Source organism: Stegostoma tigrinum, chromosome 37 (genome assembly GCF_030684315.1).
Source record: "Stegostoma tigrinum isolate sSteTig4 chromosome 37, sSteTig4.hap1, whole genome shotgun sequence".
In the NCBI taxonomy this organism is placed as follows: domain Eukaryota; kingdom Metazoa; phylum Chordata; class Chondrichthyes; order Orectolobiformes; family Stegostomatidae; genus Stegostoma; species Stegostoma tigrinum.
In genome coordinates this window covers 9,552,198-9,570,002 of record NC_081390.1, presented here as the reverse complement: position 1 = coordinate 9,570,002, position 17,805 = coordinate 9,552,198, and the positions used below count along the sequence as shown (strand labels likewise).

At 43.3% G+C, this 17,805-nt stretch overlaps 1 protein-coding gene across 10 annotated transcripts in view; it reads right to left on the bottom strand.

Moving 5' to 3' along the window:
* mapk8a (mitogen-activated protein kinase 8a) overlaps nucleotides 1-13,654 on the bottom strand; it is a 118,313-nt gene extending 104,659 nt beyond the window's left edge. For 3 of the 10 annotated variants that reach the window (XM_048563431.2, XM_048563432.2, XM_048563442.2), the window contains exon 1: nucleotides 13,542-13,654. The gene's annotated coding sequence lies outside the window, so the exon portion shown is untranslated. Of the gene's footprint in view, nucleotides 1-7,201; nucleotides 7,359-11,221; nucleotides 11,391-11,529; nucleotides 11,682-12,189; nucleotides 12,263-13,541 lie in introns of those variants that run through there. The other 7 variants (XM_059640228.1, XM_048563433.2, XM_048563434.2 and 4 more) reach the window with 6 other exon arrangements.
* Between the last annotated feature and the right edge of the window lie 4,151 nt (nucleotides 13,655-17,805).

The following is a 17,805-nucleotide window of genomic DNA, read 5'->3' as shown; positions in this document are numbered from 1 at the left end:
TCATCTTGGAGCCTGGGATAGGGGTGAGGGAGGAGGTGTGGAGGCAAGTGTAGCATGTTCTGCGGTTGCAGGGGAAGGTGCCGTTGGAGGGCAGTGTGGAGCAAACAAGGGAGTCACGGAGAGAGTGGTCTCTCCGGAAACCATTTCCACTCCCCCTCCCATTCTTTAGATGACATGTCCATCATGGGCCTCCTGCAGTGCCACAATGATGCCACCTGAAGGTTGCAGGAACAGCAACTCATATTCCGCTTGGGAACCCTGCAGCCCAATGGTATCAACGTGGACTTCACCAGCTTCAAAATCTCCCCTTCCCCCACCGCATCCCAAAACCAGCCCAGCCTGTCCCCTCCCCCCACTGCACCACACAACCAGCCCAGCTCTTCCCCTCCACCCACTGCATCCCAAAACCAGTCCAACTTGTCTCTGCCTCCCTAACGTGTTCTTCCTCTCACCCATCCCTTCCTCCCACCCCAAGCCGCACCTCCATCTCCCACCTACTAACCTCATCCCACCTCCTTGACCTGTCCGTCTTCCCTGGACTGACCTATCCCCTCCCTACCTATACTCTCCTCTCCACCTATCTTCTTTTCTCTCCATCTTCGGTCCGCCTCCCCCTCTCTCCCTATTTATTCCAGAACCCTCACCCCATCCCCCTCTCTGATGAAGGGTCTAGACCCGAAACGTCTGCTTTTGTGCTCCTGGGATGCTGCTGGGCCTGCTGTGTTCATCCAGCCTCACATTTTGTTGTCTTGGATTCTCCAGCATCTGCAGTTCCCACTATCATCAATATCAGGCTGTTGACTTAATAGGCTTAAATAATTAACCCTCTTAAAAATCGCCCTTCACCCACTTTACAATAACGTTCATTTGTTCACAACAACAGACCATCCACATCAGTTCTGAGGAAGGGTCATCAGACCCGAAACATTAACTGTTTTCTCCTCCTCAGGTGCTGTCAGACCTGCTGAGCTTTTCCAGCAATTTTGCTTTTGTTCACATGAGATGCCCTGTGGAAAATGCCTAAGTTACTGATCTCAGATAGCAGAATTATTCTCAGCTATCACCTCTGTGCCACACTGCCAAACCGGATTTGAACCCTGCTCACTAATGTGTCATTAATTCCACAATTCCTAACTTTCATTAAATGCCATTTGAAAATCCAATAGCAAATTAGGTTCACTGGTCAACACACATTCACCATTTAGTCACTGTCACAAAAGAATTCTGGCAGATACAGTGGCTTCCCCAGTAACTTCTACATCCACGCTGACTTCACCGTCTGGTCTCCCCAGTTTCTCATTGAGAATTGATTGCATTATGTTGAAAACTATTTAATATTTTCCCCATGACACAAATTAAACCCATCGACTGATTGCCAGTTTCACGTTCTCACTGTTTTATTTGAAGTTCATTTAAAAAAAGGTTCCTGTGTTTGCCAAATGTATTTAACCCCATTGGCTTAATAACTATAACTTTTACAGGTACATAGAAAGAATGCCCTACAAATTTACAGCATTGACACATCAAAAGTAATTTGCCAATTACACCAGCAAACTCTCAAACATATTTTGAGACCGTATCAATACACATTTCCAACTCTCCATTGCATCCCATCCCCAAATAAAATGGTATTATCCACAAGTTATAACGCAGCATTGACAGTTTCAAAATCCAAATTTATGCAAATCTCAGCTGGAGTATCATGCACAATTCTGGATGCCATATTAGGGGAAGGATGTGAATGCATTACAGTGAGCGCAGGAGATGACTACAAGAATAGTTTCAGGGATGAGACACTTCAGTAATGAGGAAAGATCAGAAGAGGAGATTGGGAGAAGTATTCCACCTAGTAAAAAAAGTCACACTTAAGACACACTTTAGTAAAGTGTTTTGCTAAAGAAGCAATGCAACGGGAGAAGAAAACTGCCTGCAAATGTGGCAGAGGGAGGTTCAACTGAGGCATCCAAGAGGGTATTAGATGATCGGTTTCTATTTAAATAATATGCAGAGTTTAGAGAGAAAAGGCAGTTGATGGGCTCTAAGTTGAAGTGCTCAGAAAGCCAGTGAAGATTTAATTGGCCATACAGTCTCCTTCTACACAGCCATAATGCTGTCATTCGTAGAAGAAAAATTACAGTGGCTCCAGCAATCTTGTGGAACACCACTTCCTGTCAGTGAAAGTAACCATCTTTAACCTCTAATTGGTTTTCTGTTTTACAGCCAGTTTGTTATCCATTCTGCAACTGTTCCTGGCTCCACATGTTCAGACTTTTATGATGAGCCCATTGTGGGGTACCTCAGAGAAATCCTTTTGGAAATTGACATACATGAAATTCTTTGCAATAATCTAGTCTGCATTTTGTTGCTTCAAATAATTCAGTAAAGTTGGTTGAAGCACAACTCTTCCTCTGAAAATACATTGACTATTACTTATTTTAATCAAGAATTTTCTTTTGCACCTTTGGTGGAAAGATTCTGATATCTTTCCTCTTACCCACACACTTAACCAGTCTCTGGTAGCCTGACTGTGTTGTGAGAGGCAAGATGAGACCAGCCATGATTGTATCAAATGGCAGAGCAAGCTCAAAGAACTGAATTGCCTATTCCTGCTCTTATGTTCTTTATGAAAAAGAGCAAATTCCATTATCAGTCTACCGACCCTCAGGAACTGTTCCTTTTTACATAAAAATTTCTTTAGGTCGTCAATAATCTCCCAAAATAGTCTTGCTATCCATTTTGGACTCTTCTTGTTTGGTCAAATGCTCCACATTAGCCTCCCTCAAACTGAGGCAAAGTAACTATTCAATATTGTCCCAACATCCCTCCGGACTCACTACTAAGTTCAAAAATTTTAGACTTAAACCCTCCCATGTCCCAGCCCCGGACCCACACACCAGGCCTTGTTACCACATAGCCTACCACTACACATCCCCTGTTGTTAGTCAATAACAGTCCCCATTAACAATTACTCATCCTCCCAGCCTGATCGTTAGCAACTCCTTTGTCTGTCCAACTCTTTCTCTGGGCTCTATCCTAGTGTTTACTCCCTACCCCACCCACCTCCCTATTTACTGCATATAAACTGACATTTTCCCAACCACCATCAGATCTGGGGAAGGGTCACCAGACCCAAAACATTAACTCTATTTTCTCCTTCACCAGATGCTGCCAAACCTGCTGAGCTTTTCCACCAACTTTGTTTTTGTTCCTGATTGACAGCATCCGCAGTTCTTTTGGTTTTCCACCGTCATCACACTGCGACAGACCTGTCTGGTTGCAAACTCAGTGCCAACCTTGACCATAAAAATATCACAAAGATCCTTGGCATGGGCAGATAAAAAGAGCTGAACAGGCTAAAGCTGTAAACATTTACAGTCAGCACATTCAGTAAAATGAAAATAATTGATTAATTATTTGTCAACCAGTAAATTTGCATCAGGGAGAGTTTGGCTTCAGCAAGTGGACGAATGGTAAGAGTTTTATACTGGATTTTTTCAAGGTAAAAATTGGATGTCATTTTCACACGAGATTGAATGATGCAAGACAAGAAAGGGGAACCAGTAGATGGGATATATCTGGATTTCCAAAGGGCATTCAAAAAGGTACTACATATAAACTTAATGAGTTCCATATAGTGTCAGGGTTAGCATAACAGGGTTGATAGCAAATTGGCTAACTGATACATTCAGAGAATTGGGAAAAGATAGCCATTTTTTAGGATTGCAATCTGTAACTATTGAGTGCTACCTGGACAGTGCTGGGGCCACAATTATTAAAAATACAGATTGGCTTGGATGCTGAAATTGAATGTACTAAAGCCACGTTTGCAGATGACACAAATATCATTGAGGATGATACAATCTGTCTTCCCTTCAAGAGTCTACAGAGGAATGCAGGAGAGTTTAAATAAATGGGCAAAAACTTGGCAGATGTGGGAAAATGTGAGGTCATGCTCTTTGGTATAGCGAATACAAAGCTGCAGTAGAGAAGTGCATGAATCACACAGAAAAAAACTAGCGTCCAAGTTCAGCAGGCACTAGGGAAGGCAAATGAGTTGTTATCCTTTATTTCAAAGGAAGTAGAATATAAAAATACAGACGTCTTGTTCAAACTATATATGGCACGTGTCAAACCACATCCAAAGTACTGTGAACAGTTTTGGCCCCCGTACCAAAGTAAACTTTAGATTAGATTCCCTCAAGTGTGGGAACAGGGTCTTCGGCCCAACAAATCCACACATCCTATGGAGCATCCCACCCAGACCCATCCCCCTATAACCCACACACCCCTGAACACTATAGGTAATTTAGCATGGCCAATCCACCTAACCTGCACATCTTTGGACTGTGGGAGGAAACTGGAGCACCCGGAGAAAACCCACACAGACACGGGGAGAGTGTGCAAACTCCACACAAACAGTTGCCTGAGGCTGGAATCGAACCCGGACCCCTGGCGCTGTGAGGCTGCAGTGCTAACCACTGAGCCACCGTGCTTGTGTTGGCATTATAGGGCGTCCAGAAAAGGTTCACTAGGTTGGTCACAACTATGGAGAGATTTTATTAGAAGTTGAGTAGTTTGGGTTGGTATACGTTAGAGTTTAATAGAATGAGAGAACACCTTATTGAAACATGCACGATTCTGAGAGGGCTTGACAAGTGGAGAGGTTTTCCCTTCCTTTGTGAGACTCTCTAGGACCAGAGTGCAGAATCTGAGAGTAAGCAGCCATCCATTTAATACAGAGACGAGGAGGATTTCTCCCCACCTCCCAAAGTGGTGAATTAGAATTCTTTACCAGAGAGCTCTCAATGCTGAATCAAAGTGTATTCAAAGCGGAGATAGAAATTTTTCTAAATTAAAAGAAAGATGACGGAAAAAGGTAGAAGAGTGGAATTTAGGATCATCAGATCATTATCCTCTCATTAAATGGTAGAGGAGACTCAACAGACTGCAATATTAGTAAAATCACTCTGCAATGTTTTTCCTGCCAAGTCTTGGCCCCAGGTTTATGCTTCTAAATATTGCAATCCAACTTGAAAATGACATACAAATCCATTCTGCAGACAATTCAAATATGAACACATCACAGATGATAGTAGGAACTGCAGATGCTGGAGAATCTGAGATAACAAGGTGTAGAGCTGGATGAACACAGCAGGCCAAGCAGCAGAGGAGCAGGAAGGCTCATGTTTCAGGCCTAGACCCTTCTTCAGAAATGGGGGAAAGCTTCAAAATCTCTGCTCCCCCTACCGCATCCCAAAACCAGCCCAGCTCGCCCCGCCTCCCTAACCTGTCCTTCCTCCCACCTATCCCCTCCTCCCACCCCCAAGCCCTACCTGCTAACCTCATCCCACCCGCTTGACCTGTCCGTCCTCCCTACCCACACTCACCTTTACTGGCTCCATCCCCGCAACTTTGGCCGGTCTGTCTCCTCTCCACCTATATTCTTCTCTATCTTCAATCCACCTCCCCCTCTCTCCCTATTTATTTCCGAACCCTCTCCCCCTCCCCCCTCTCTGATGAAGGGTCTCGGACCGAAACGTCAGCTTTTCTGCTCCTCTGATGTTGCTTGGCCTGCTATGTTACATCACAGATGATATCATGTCATTGACATTTCTGGTACAAAAAGCAGCAACTTGGTCCATTGCTTCTGTAACCTATCCGTTTGCTGCTCTTGGTCCAATGCTTAATGGATATGCACTTGAAGTGCCACAACATAAGTAAACGATGAGGACCTCTGTCGCTACTACTCCTTCAGAAGGCAAACTGTAGACCTCCTCTACCCTCTGGGCTTCACAAAAATAAACAAATTCCTTTTAACCCTCCCCAAATTACTGTAAATCTATGACTGCACATAAATGACCTCTCCAGGAAATGAAGACTTTCCCCAAACACAGTCTTCACCCCTTGCTTTTATGCACCTCAATAAAATCTCCCTCAGCATCTGTTAAAACACAGGAAACTGGATGTGTGGAATGTCCAAATCAGCCATGATCCTATCAAATAGGAGACAAGCTTGACAGGCCAAATGGCCTAACCCTGTTCCGATTTCTTATGTTTTCTTTGGAATAGTAAGCCAATAGGCCTGATCATTCTTTTCTCTCAGCTACGGTTTTCCAGCTCTGACGACATATTTTATGATATGCATCACATCCTTCCTGAAACGTGGAGATCACATGTGCACAATGTAGTCTAGCTGTGATGGAACTAGTGCACTGTACAGCTGTATCATTTTCCTGCTCTTGCCTGTGTCTTGTCCAATAAAGTCTCTGTACATCTCTTTCACCATTGTTTGGTACCTTTTGGGGATATACCTCTCCAAGGTCCCTCTGCTCTTCTACATTTTTCAGTACCCTATCAATGATAATTCTTTGCCTAAATGCCATCCCTCACTTCTCTGCATTGAATTCCATCTGGCTCTTCTCTGCCCACGTGACTGGTCCATAAGTCTATTCCCAAAGGCTACAGCTTTCTTCCACACTGTTAACCAATGAGCTAATGCTGATCTACTGCCTGTAACGCTTGCCAACTGCTTTGGATATGCCATTTGACAATCCAGGAGCAATGGTCAACCAAGCAAAGCTACAAGATTAGGTACACAAGAGACAGTTTATGCTTGATCAACAATACACAACTAATCTCAAACATCAAGATCATTCTTTGAACCATCTAACCTGTGTTTCAAAAGCCACATAGAATTGAATGATAGTTGATTCTGCTAACTCACTGCACAGTAAGAAGGTAGCTATTGATTAACTGCATGAGAAAAGGTCTTAAAAAAACTGCACTTTTCATTGAATGCCAAAGCTATAAAGACAGAAACAAAATATACATGGTACTATAGCAACTTTCTTACAAGTGATAAACATTTGGAATACTGCCTAAACAGCCATGTTTGTAACTTGGATAATGATGGACAGGAACAAGGCTGAGATATGGTCTTCGAACACATCTGAGCTCACTCCAGGTGAATGCTAAATCGAAAACTAAGCAAGCCATTTCTCAAAACAACTGGATGTTTTACTCCTACCTTTCATCCTTCCAGAAGCAGCAGGCAGCAAAACCCTTTACTCAACATTTCTGAACCTTGCTTAAAGTTCAATACCCATAGTCTCAAAGAAATATAACCCTAACCCCATCGCAAAAGAGCTCTGTATTCTGGAAAGATATATTAAGCACAGTAATTTATGAAGCATTTCCTTACTGTTTAACGCAGGTATAAACTGATGACTTGCACTTTTATGACCACACTTCATCCGTGTTCAATATAGTTGCCGTGAGATCAATCTGTAAAGTTCAGGCTATTGTATTTGGAAACACAATCTTTTTCCTTTAAAAAGAGGCTGCCGTGCCCCGATGCTTTCATAAAGCTCAAAACAAACATTCTACAAAAGAATGCAAAAATGTCACGCCCCACCCGGGCTACAGACCAGTTGGATGAGGAAAAGGCATCAACCTGTCTCCCATTTATGAGCGCCTCACGTCAGCCTGTCAACACGATCTCTTATCGGCGGCGATCATTTCACACATGAAATTGCAGTATTTCAACATAAAGATCAATGCTTTGAACAGTTTATGTACTTTTCTGCTAACCTACGATGGTGAAATCACAGTTGCAAAATAGACAACATTTCACATTCACGCGAGGCGCAATTTGCGATAAAATTTCTGTGCGTTAAACATTTAATGCAGAATATTAAATGTTTGATGATACGCCGTCTTCCCCAACACCCTTTAAAAAAAAGGCCTCGGACTGGATTAATTATCGAACTGATCAACAAGCCCAGTACTAGCAACTGATCTCCAAATGCAAGCTTTGTTTACAAATAGGAAACTGACTTCTCTGGGAACAATCACGGGACCAGACACTGGTGGTGCAGCACGTTCCCCTACACCGCCTTCAAAAACAAAAGCTGTATTAACAACACCTATAAACATGGCTTTGGAAAAAAAACATGAGTTTTGAAACACTGTAAATCGGGAAACGTCCTCCACACACAAAGGGCGTGAGCACTTTCCAACATCGGGGGGGAAATGGTGACAAATCTTTCGCATTTGTCGTCAGTATAATTAAACAAAGACCAAATGAGACAACAGAAGGTTTCCTGACAGAGTTTTATTTAGGGGAAATTAACAATAATATCTCACCATTTATAATGATGGCTATTATGTGGAACATTTCACTGTTACGGGTCTATCGAAGTCTGAGGGATATATGTATATTTCAATATGGGATAGTCCAGTGAAAATATATGGTTTGAAATTAGGGTCAAGAAAGGGATTATCACCTTGATGGCAGTGTACCACAGGCCCCACAACAGAAGAAATGTGAGGAGCAAATATGTAGGGAAATCTCTAATATATTTAAGAACAATAGGGTTATATTCATAGAGGATTTCAATTTCCCAGACAGACTGGGACTGCCAAAATGTTAAGGGTTTGGATGCTGAGGAATATGTTAAATGTGTTCAATAAAATTGCCTTTATCAAGGTAAATACTCCTATTAGAGAAGGAGCAAAACTTCACCTTCCCTTGGGAAATAAGACAAGGCAAGTGACTTAAGTGTTAATAGCAGTACACGTTGGTACTAGTGATTATAATTCCATTAGAACAAAAATCATATTAGACATAGACAATTGGCATCAAATAAATCTGGAAGAATGTAGGGGCATTCTTAAGGAGGAAATCAGGAAGGCAAAGAGGGAATACAAGTATCCTGGGCCAATATGGTTAATGATAATCTAAATAGATTCTACAAGTACATTAAGAACAAAAGTGCAATGAGTGTGTGTGTGTGTGTGTGTGTGTGTGTGTGTGTGTGTGTGTGTGTGTGTGTGTGTGTGTGTGTGTGTGTGTGTGTGTGTGTGTGTGTGAGAGAGAGAGAGAGAGAGAGAGAGAGAGAGAGAGAGAGAGAGAGAGAGAGAGAGACCCCTTAGAGATCAACGAGGTCATTGTTTCAGTTTTTACTGTTGAGAAAGAAATGGAGGCGAGTGAACTCAGGGAAATGAACACCGATGTTTTGAAAACAGCTCACATTACAGAACAGGAAGTGCTGGAGGTCTTAGAAAGCATAAAGGTAGATAAATTTCCGAGACCTGATCAAGTGTATCTCAGGATATTGTGGGAAGCTAGGAGGAAACTGCAGGGCCCCCAAGCAGAAATACCTGCATCACCCACAACCACAGGTGAGGTGCTGGAGGACTGAAGGGTGGCTAATATTATGCTTTTAAGGAATGCTGCAAGGAGAAATCTGGGAACTATGGACCTGTGAGTCTGACATCAAGGCTGGGTAAGTTGTTGGAAGCGATTCTGAAAGATAGGATTTGTGTGTATTTAGAGAGACAAGGAATGACTAAAGATAGTCAACCGTGACTTTGTACAAGGGAAATCATGTCTCAAACCGGGATGAGTTTTTTGAGGAAGTAACCAAAAGACTGATGAGGGCAGAGCAGTAGACATTATTTATATGGACTTCAGTAAAACCTTCGATAAGGTTCTGCATGGTAGACTAATATGAAAAGTTGGATCACACAGGATTCAGGGAAAGCTGGCTTATCAGACATACAAGAGGGTTACTTTTTGGACTGGAGACCTGTGGCCAGCAGTGTTCCATAGTGATCGACACTGGGTCCGCTGTTATTTGTGATTTATACAAGTGATTTGGATGAGAATATAGGAGGCATGGCTAGTAATGTTTGCAGATGACATCAAAATTCGTCGTATAATGGACTGTGAAGGTTATCCAAGTTTACCAAGAGATCTTGTTCAACTAGGTCAATAGGCTGATGGAGTTTAATTTAGATCAATGTGATGTACTGCATTTTTGGTAAAACAAACAAGGGGAGGACTTATACAGTTAATGATAGGGCTCTGGGTAGGGTTGTCTAACAGACAGACATAGGGGTTCGGATAAATAATTTTTTGAAATTTACATCACAGGTAACAGGGTGGTTAAGCAGCAAATTAACACACTCGCCTTCATTGCTCAGACCTTTGAGTGTCAGAGTTGGGATGTTATGTTGCAGTTGTACAGGGCATTGCTGAGGTCTCTTCTGGAGTACTGTGTGCAATTCTGATCACCTAGTTTACAGAAAGGGTATTATTGAGCCAGAGAAGGCTCAGACAAGATTTATCAGGATGTTGCTGGGAATGAAGGGCTTGAGTTTTAAATATAGACTGGGGCTTTTTTCACTGCAGCACAGAAGGCTGAGGGGTGACCTTATAGGAAATTTATAAAATTATGAGGTGCATAGATAAAGTGAATAGGAAAAGTCTTTTTCCTAAACTGGGGGAGTTCAAAACTAGGGGGCATACTTATAAGGCAAGAGGAGGAAGATTTTAAGAAAAGGATATGAGGGCCAACCATTTTAAATAAAAAGTGGTTCGTGTGTGGAATGAACTGCCAAAGGAATTGGCGCATGTAGGTACAGTTACAATGTTTTAGAGGCATTTGAAGAGCTACATGAATAGGAAAGGTTTGGAGGGATATGGGCCAATGCAGGCAGGTGGGACTAGTTTAGTTTGCGAACATGGACAGGGTGGACTAGTTGGACTGAAGAGTCTGAATCAATGCTGTATAATTATGAAGTCGCTGAACAGGGACTTCAAGCTACATAAAATGTAACTGTTGAGTTCAATTGTACTTATCTTAAGAAAAATACCATTAAACTAGAGAAGACAGCATTATCCCAAATTTGACTGCAATTTCAGAAAGTCAAAAACGGTAAAGAATTGCAATTCAATTAAAAGACAGAACCTTTCAACGTAGGAACCAGCAGCTGAAAGCTCAGCTCCCTGAAAAACACGACCTTTTCACCATTTCTCCAACAACACAACCTGAACAAGGATGCAAGTCTCTTGTATTAGTGATTGCGTGAAACACTGAATCCCGCAAACAAAGGAATGGGGAGGAGATGGGGGGGGGGGTGAAGAGAAATGAGGGGCTCGCGTGGCTCAAATACGATCATTCAAACGTGTTTTACGCTGATATTTAAAGTGTATTTTGCAGGTCAGCCTTTATCAATAACACAATTTGCATCTGCATGTCGACCAAGAAAGGATTTGAAATAAAATCCGCCAAGTGTTAAAGAACATAAGTGCATGCTATAAATAGAACGCCGGCGATTTTCTCTGCAATTATGGATACAGCCAGACCCTAGTTCCAAAGCGTTTACAATACCACATTTCCCGAAGACTGGGTCGACACCGGAGAATGACAATTACCTGGGCACCGAAATAAACTTCTAAAACATGTTTGAATCGAAGAGGGTGTCGATCTCCCCACCTCCCCTTCAGATCGCAAGTGATGGGGTATTTCATAGCAAACAAAAGAATCTCAAACCGATAGAGCCAGCGCCGCAGATACAGCGAGGCACAATTACCAGAGAAAAGTCTGTCAGAATACAGACAGAAAGGCACAGAACTCCCAAACAAACACCAAACTGCAAGTCAACTGATTAAATCCGGGATTTCGCAATGGCCTGCACATGTAGGAGCAGGATTGAAATAAAAGCAAAAACAAAATTACGCACAATTTGTATGAAAAGGGGATGATCACTCCCGCTCTTGTCCTTGGAGAGTGCCTGAAGAGCCTCTTGTTGGCCCTGAGGTAGAAAGCTGGTTGGACTGAGGGTAGTTCTCACAGTCGGTCCACAGAGTAAAATATACGGTGCAACCAACACAGAGGGATGGGATCCAGCAGACAAAACTAAATGAGTCCTCTGGACGTGCAGGAGGTCCCGGGGGGGGAGTCCCAGCTGGTGGCGGGAGGATGTCTGTGGTATTTACACAAGACAAAACCAGAGACACATGGGGGGGGGAGAAAGAAGAGACGTGACAGGAAATATATGGGGAGAGTAGGGGCTAAGCAAGACAGAAAAAGATGACCGCTGTGGGACAGGGTTAAGGGAGAGTGTTGTGTTGGGCAGAGAACCCCTTCGACTCTGAGTCAAAAGATCCAAATCGAGTACCACTTGACAGCTTATGTGGTCAAAACATCAAACTGTGAATTCTATCAACAGGGAAAAAAGGGTTTGGGGAATGTCAAGCTGGGAGTCACCTAGTTAGACTGACTGCAGAGTGGAGCCCACAGCCCACTGGGAAGAGGCCAGAGCCCTGTTCCAGGATAAACCAGCTGTAGAGACAGACTTAAAACATGGGTTTCATCCAAGTCCCTACCTTTCAAAACCCACCTGCTCCAGAGGTGTCATTACATCTCCCTCAGCATGTTAAGTGGGAAATATCGACAGTGTCTCTCCTGGCAGACCCGGATAGGAGACTTCTGACAAAGCAGCAGGAGATAAGCTGCTGTGTGGGGGAAGGAGTTACACTGCCTCAAGGACAGGGCGTTTAAACATACAATCACAAGGCCCAGGGAAGGGGGTATTTAAAACACACAACACCACCCCCCCCCGCCACCAAGGGTGCCGTCGAATTGTAGCTGTAAAACAGAGTCCCCCCCCTTGCTGCCCACAACCTCCCTCAGTCTTTCACCACCAGACCTTGTGCCCCACCAACTACCTCTGCTTCGCTCTCCTTCTGTCCCTCACCTCCTCTAACCGTTAAACCCTTCCATCTCACCGTTGCGACCTCAAAACCTCCCCATACCCCAGTGTTTGTCCCCCGTCCCCTACACCTGTCCCCATACCCCAGTGTTTGTCCCCCGTCCCCATACCCCACTGTTTGTCCCCCGTCCCCATACCCCACTGTTTGTCCCCCGTCCCCATACCCCACTGTTTGTCCCCCTGTTCCCTACACCTGTCCCCATACCCCACTGTTTGTCCCCCTGTTCCCTACACCTGTCCCCATACCCCACTGTTTGTCCCCCTGTTCCCTACACCTGTCCCCATACCCCACTGTTTGTCCCCCTGTTCCCTACACCTGTCCCCATACCCCACTGTTTGTCCCCCTGTTCCCTACACCTGTCCCCATACCCCACTGTTTGTCCCCCTGTTCCCTACACCTGTCCCCATACCCCACTGTTTGTCCCCCTGTTCCCTACACCTGTCCCCATACCCCACTGTTTGTCCCCCTGTTCCCTACACCTGTCCCCATACCCCACTGTTTGTCCCCCTGTTCCCTACACCTGTCCCCATACCCCACTGTTTGTCCCCCTGTTCCCTACACCTGTCCCCATACCCCACTGTTTGTCCCCCTGTTCCCTACACCTGTCCCCATACCCCACTGTTTGTCCCCCTGTTCCCTACCCCCAATCCCAGTGATTGACCCAAAACCCTCCCCCAGTGCTTGTCCTCCTCCCCAAACCCCCCTCCACTGTTTGTCCCCTACCCCAGTGTTTTCCCCATATCCCCTCCCCCACTGTCTGCCCCTTACCCCCCACCCCACTGTTTGACCCTACCCCAGTTTTTGTCCCCTAACCCCTCCCCAACTGTTCGTCCCTTGTCCCTTGTCTCTTACCCCCTACCCCCTACCCCCTACCCCCTACCCCCTACCTCCTACCTCTGTTTGTCTCCATACCGCATACCGCCTACCGCCTATCCCCTACCCATATCCCCTACCCCCCTGTTTGTCCCCATATCCTCACCCGTTCCGGCGCCGGACACAGACAAAAACCCAGCAACAGATCCACCGACAGCGGCCCCGCTCACCGACTGCGCAAAATAAAACTACGTCAACCGAGCGTGCGCGCCCCCGACAGTAGTCAGGCGCGTGTCCGTCGCCCAGCGGCAGAGCGAGTGAACGCGCACTGTCACTCGATTCCAGCCTGATCAGAGCCGGCGCCGGGGTTGGGGGGGGGGACCAGCAGCCAATAATGTTCCTCTTTTATTTTCCCATTCTGTCCCTCCACCTTCGCAGTTTTCACTTTCTGTTTTTATCCCTCTTGTCTTTTCCCATTCTGTCTCTCCACCTTCGCAGTTTTCACTTTCTGTTTTTATCCCTCTTGTCTTTTCCCATTCTGTCTCTCCAATTTTGCATTTATCGTTTTTTGTTTATTATTCTCTTTTTCTCTCTGTCTCTCTCCCTTTTTTATCCTCACTTTCTATTATTCCGTCAGTCTCTCCCCACATCATACCCTTCCCGTCCTCAGCCAAGCTCTGAGAAATTTCCACTTTGTCAACCTGGTAAAATGCCTTTGAATAAAAGCACCATCTACAATTCCATCTTAATGGTAATGCTCTTTTAAAATAACAATGGACACAGCCAACATTTCATTTCTGTCATGAACTTACCATTTCCCCTTCATGGTTTGTTATTGGTGTGGGAAATTTTGAACATTCACGAGGAACTACATTTAAAACATGAATCCATTGCTTACATGAGAAGTGTGCAAGGTCATTGTTAAAGCATACACAAGGATTTAATCATCCAACAGTAATGTTGAACATTTGTGACAAATAGGCACAAAATCAACCTCTGAAAAGAAATAGTGAATTGAATAGCGCTCATCAAACAGCATAGGTCTGCTTGACTTTGTTACATAGTTAGTCCAACCTATGGTAAGTTTGCTGTTTGTGTTGCTCTTTGTTCTACATAGCAGCTTTAACCAGGATTCAAGATCAAAAGCCAAAGATTTAGCCAAAAGAAAAGTAACCTGAAGAAGACCACAGAAAATGAAAGAAACGTATTTATAGAAAAAAAAATGGATTTAATTAAATGAAGTGATAGATTTGCATTTTGCTCTTTGTAGTTTGTATCACCCACTGTCAGGAAAAATCGGAATGGGAGTAAGTTCTTTAGCTCCTCCAGTCTGTTTCACCATTCAATTAAATCAAGGCTGATTTGTGACCTAACTTCAACTTTATGTTGAACATGGACGGCGTGTCAAAATCTTACCCCTGACCTCAATGAAGTCTGAGGCAATGAAGAAAATCAGTTGATCAAATGAGATGGGCTGCTTCATAAATACCAGCATCTTGTTCTATCTGAATCAATTCTTAAAATCAAGAAACTGTGACAGAAGCACATAAACAATGACAAATGCGTTCCAGCTTTCTCAGCCCTGCAAGGAAATACATTCAAATACTTTAACAATCCTATGTTTATTTCTAATTAATGCAAGCCAGTCTCAGAAGTTCAGATGATTATAATTGAGCTCAGTGCTCTTCAATTTTGAACACTTGGGGTAGGGAACCTGGGGCATTCCAGAGTCTAAACTCCAAACCCCAATAGGTTTCATTGTTTGGCAAGGACAGTATTCACTGTAGCTGCAATGACTCAACAGAAATAGTCATGGTACTTTAAAACATAAAAATAGTCAACTGCATGGGATACTAAAGGGATAATGATGCATATGGAAGCATACTGCAGAAATTTTCTGCTCCTTGACCTTTTGAACACTGAACAGAAAATTGTACAAAAAGTGTTCCACTGTTTTTCAAAATAATGGCAGCTTCCGAGGGAATATCCATCCACAAACCTTTTAGCAAGGTGTATGTCCATTCCATCAGTTTCTTTGAATCCTGGACTCAGTTCAATTTTCCTACCCCAGACTCTCTGTCCGTAATTTTGACTCTGGTTCAGTTTTATTTGTTCAAAACAGAGGGAATCAAAATCATTTAATCAGTGATCCATTCTAGAAAGCCAGCTGGTGAAAGATACAACTGGAGTCAATCTTTCTGCACTTTTAGATTCATTTCTAATGTTCCACGTTCAGTTCAATTATCATTTGATTGTGCCACAGGGTTAAACGGTGATGTGCTTTCTGTCACTGAGCCTCCACATAAATCCAAACTTGGGATCAACAGCAACATGTAATGGTTTCCCCGCATGAATAGTTGAGTGCCGGGCAAAAGTAAGAAGCATTGAGGGGGAGAACGAGCACTTCAGGTCAAACTTGAATTGTCTCAAGGACCAGTGCTGAAACACTTCCTCTTCCTCACCATCATGGATATTCTAACTGAGCAGGTGAGGCATGGTGCAACAGTGTCTGCAAATAAATACATGGTGGAAATTATGAGAATATTACTGTGCATCTGGAGGAAAGCACAAGAAGATAGAGCTATGAAGATCACCAAACCTGTCAAAAAAATGTCAGATTGAGGCTACAGAAAAGAATTAGAGTAAAGATATAGATAATGGATGACTTTAATCTTTATTGCATCAAATGGGTAGAAATAGCCATTAGCAGGAATTCATTGAGGTTACTTGGGCAGCTTCCTAGAACAATATATTATTAAGCTAATCAAATCTGGCTATTTTGAATCTGATAATGTGTGACAAGGTAAGTTTAATAAGTGGTGTCAGGCTAAAAGATGTCTTAGGAAACAATGACCATAACAACCTGAGTTTAACATTCAGCTTGAGAGTGGGAAACCTGGGTCAGAAATAACTGTTAAATTTATCATAGTTTTTGGTGATAAGACTCAATGGGCTGAAGGACTGTCTCTACAATATGAATCTATGATCGTATGAAAGGTGGGTACAAAGGAATGAGGGGACAGTCAGTTGGAGTAGACTGTGGGAGATCAGCAGAAAGAAACAGTTAATGAACAATAGCAGATGCTTAAGAAAATAATTCATGACTTGCAGCGAAGATAAATCTCAGAGTGGAGGAAGAGTTCTATGACCAAAAAAATGTTAAAAGAAGTGTGAAAATAAACTTTGAGGATAAACTAGCAACTGATATAAAAAGTGTTATGATCCCAGTTGATATTATTCCTGAATAAGTCAGGTCTCTGAAAGAAAGTTGGATTGACAGATCATATTTGGATTTGTTTTGGGTTTGAATGAAGTAATCTCTCACTAAAGCACTTCACACAATGCTGCAGATTTAACAATAAACCAAAAGTTTATCAACAAAGGAAATTGAGACCTAATAGAATAAACCAAACCCCTACTTATAACACTGAGTTTTAAACACACAGTAAAAGTGTATTCCTTTTAATCCCAAAACACTTCATCATAAATTGAAAAGGAAAAACAAAACAAAACAGTTTTTTATATGGTACCCCAAAACACACCTCTGATACGGCACCTAAAACACTACTTTTACAATACTCACAAAGCATATCCTACACCTAGATATCTAAGATGCATGTTCTTCAACATACAGACTGGAACATCAGATAGTTTCTTCTCGGATAGTAGGAACTGCAGATGCTGGAGAATCTGAGATAACAAGGTATAGAGCTGGATGAACACAACAGGCTAAGCAGCATCAGAGGAGCAGGAAAGCCGACGTTTTGGGCCTATCTTGTTATCTCAGCTTCTTCTTGGAGCTATTATATAATTGAGCTACAATGCACTCAGCTTGAAGCCACCTGCAGCTAAGCTGTTCCAGTATAGCTACAATGCTGACATCTATCTGATAAGGTGAAAAATTACACATGACACATCTTATCCATAAAAACATGGAATAAATCCAATATGACCAACAAATGCCCCATCAGTTGACACTTATTCTTCAGCCAAGTGGTGAGAGATATTGTCAACAGTACTGTCAGGCAGCACTTGCTCAGTTAGAAGCTGCTTACTCACGTTCAGTTTAAGTTCTGCTAGGGCTACTAAGCCCCTGACTTCATTACAGTCAGGGATAAAAGAGCAGAACATTAGGGCCAAGATAACAAAGTGTGGAGCTGGGTGAACACAGCAGGCCAAGCAGCATCTCAGGAGCACAAAAGCTGACGTTCCGGGCCTAGACCCTTCATCAGAGCTCGCTGATGAAGGGTCTAGGCCCGAAACATAAGTTTTTGTGCTCCTGAGATGCTGCTTGGCCTGCTGTGTTCATCCAGCTCCACACTTTGTTATCTTGGATTCTCCAGCATCTGCAGTTCCCATTATCACAGAACATAAGGGCCAAGTGAGAGTGAATGTCCCTGACATCAAAATATCATGTGAACATTTGCGGC